Source organism: Panthera leo, chromosome D1 (assembly GCF_018350215.1).
Source record: "Panthera leo isolate Ple1 chromosome D1, P.leo_Ple1_pat1.1, whole genome shotgun sequence".
NCBI lineage: Eukaryota > Metazoa > Chordata > Mammalia > Carnivora > Felidae > Panthera > Panthera leo.
In genome coordinates, this window is record NC_056688.1 from 39,873,448 (window position 1) to 39,876,079 (window position 2,632).

At 39.9% G+C, this 2,632-nt stretch overlaps 1 pseudogene; it reads right to left on the reverse strand.

Annotated features, from left to right (window-relative positions):
* Nucleotides 1–577: 577 nt before the first annotated feature.
* LOC122201172 lies at nucleotides 578–1,104 on the reverse strand (annotated as a pseudogene).
* Between the last annotated feature and the right edge of the window lie 1,528 nt (nucleotides 1,105–2,632).

The following is a 2,632-nucleotide window of genomic DNA, read 5'->3' on the forward strand; positions in this document are numbered from 1 at the left end:
CCCACGAACTGTGAGATCACGACCTGAGCCAAAGTCAGATGCTTAGCCAACTGAGCGACCCAGGTGCCCCTTCTTAGAGCTGTTTTTAATAGCATTTACTCACATTATTCATAGTGGCCCAGGTTTGTAGAAGGTGTTTAAGATTGGCTAACAACTTAGTCTTATCTTGGATTTTCTTTTAAAATTGAGAATAGAACTAGTTATGAGTTAAAGAGTATTTCAGGATGACATGTTGGGTATACACTCAAAAGCTACACTGATACCAATTCTATAAACAGCAAATGTGAGTGTAACTTTTTTAAGCTTATTAGTTCACATTTTGAAAATGCACCCTCATTTGTTTTCAAGTCGAGTACTGTAAATGGTTCTTGAAAGTCCGCTGTGGACATGATACACTCATTCCAACTAGCTGGGGGCTTGGGAGTGAGCTGATGTGACCATCCAATGCACAGTCTCATTTAGAGTTAAAAATCAAACTGTGTGACCCCAAAGTGACAGTCCCGGGCAGCATCCTTGGTTCCTCAGATAACACAATTCCCAAAGCTCTCATCATCCTGGTTATCCTCCTGGTTGGCTTTCACTTGCAACGGACCATTCTTTCAAGGAAGTCACCAAAATTCTGAAAGTCACAGTTGGTACAGCACTGAGTGACAGTAGCTTTGGCATTTGATATTACAAAGTCACTTTCAGGAAAATATGTTCTCCATTCTGAGTCAAGGGGAGGTAAAACGGGAAGACTAAGACTCCCCAACGGCGTCTTGAGTTATGAGGTATCCAGATAAAGGTGCGTGTGCATGCTGCCTTTAGTTGGGCTCCAGGGTGCCCGGCTCAGCACTGTCCCGGAAGTCCTTATGAAGAGCCGGTCTCGGGGGTGTGACGCCAGCTCCGGGATGATTTGCTGAAGATGGGCCCTGCATTAGTCATTTTCTTTTCTCTTCGTCCAGTTCTGCCAAGATTCGCTGGTAATTTTCTTCTCTCTCTGTCCAGTTCTGCCAAGATTCCAACTCTATTTTTGCTTTGAAAATCTCTTCCAGCTTCCAGAAGCTGCCTGCGTTCCTCGGCTTGTGGTCCCCTGTTCCGCCTTCCCAGCCAGCATCGCTGCATCTCTCTGATCCTTCTTCTGTGGTCATTTCTCTCACTGACCTTTGTTTTGTACCTATTTGTTTTAATCATTCACCGGCGGAAGGACATCTGTGTTGTTTCCAGTTTGGGGCTATTATGAATAAAGCTGCTATGAACAGTCACGGAGAGGTTTGTGTGTGTGTGAACAGAAGTCGTCACTTCTCTGGGATCCATGCCAAGGAGTGCAATTGCTACATCATATGGTAGCTGCCAAACTGTTTTCCAAAGTAGCAATACCACTTTACATTCCCACCAGCAGTGCGATCCGATTTCTCTGTGTTCTTGCCAGCATTTCACGTCGTCACTAGTTTTTAACTTTTAGCTATTCTGATAGATGTGTAGCGATATCGTATTGTGGTTTTAATCTGAATTCCCTTAATGGCCAATAATGTTGAACATCGTTTTATGTGCTTTTTTTTGCAATCTGTGTATTCCCTTCGATGAAAGGTGTCTTCATGTCTTTTACCCATATTCTAATTGGATTGTTTTTTGCTGGTGAGTTTGGAGAAACTTTCAGACATTCTAGATGCTGGTTCCTTTTTAGATATGTGGTTTGCAAATATTTTCTCCCAGTAGCTTTTTTTTTTTTTTTCATTCTCTTAACAGCCTTTAGCAGAGCAAATGTTTTTAATTTTGATGACTTCCAATTTGTCAATTTTTCCTCTTATGAATTGTGCTTTTCCTTCATGTGTAATAACTCGGTAGCTCCCATAGTGTAGAAACTATGTTTTTGTCCTAAAAAATTTTATAGATTTACATTCAAGTCCGTCATCTATTTTTGTATAATTTTATAATTTTCTAATTACTACAGAAAGTTAATTTTTGTATAAATTATGAGACTTACCTATCTCATGTCTTGCTTGCTTTCCCTATACATTGAGTCTTCAGATTGGGTAGACTGAATCTTCTTTATTCTTTTTCGAAATTACTTTACTTATTCTAGCTCCTTTGCCTTTCCATATAAATTTTAGAATAATCCTGTCTATGTCTGCCAAAAAAAATCTTGCTGAAATTTTTATAGAGACTGGGTTAGGGGTGCCTGGGCGGCTCAGTCAGTTAAATATCTGCCTCTTGATTTTGGCTCCAGGGTCATGATCTCACAGTTCATGGGATTGAGCCGTGTGTCGAGCTCTGTGCTGAACACGGAGGCTGCGTGGGATTCTCTCTCTCCCTCTTTCTCTCTACTCCTCTCCCCAGCTCTCTCACTCTGTCTCTCAAAATAAACAAATAAACTAAAAAAAAAAAAAAAAAAAGGAATTAGGTTAAACCTGCGTATTGATTTTGGGAAAACAGATCCTTCCTATGAGTCTTCCGATCCATCATTATAACTCATTTATTTAAGTCTTTTTTTCATTTTTTTCCTCAGTGTTCCAACATACAAGTCCCGCATGAGTTTTGCTAGATTTATACCTACTTATTTCATTAATTAGAATGATTGTGAATGGTATTATATTTTTAACTTCAGTGTCCATGTGTTCACTGCTGGTATATAGAAATACGATTGATTTCC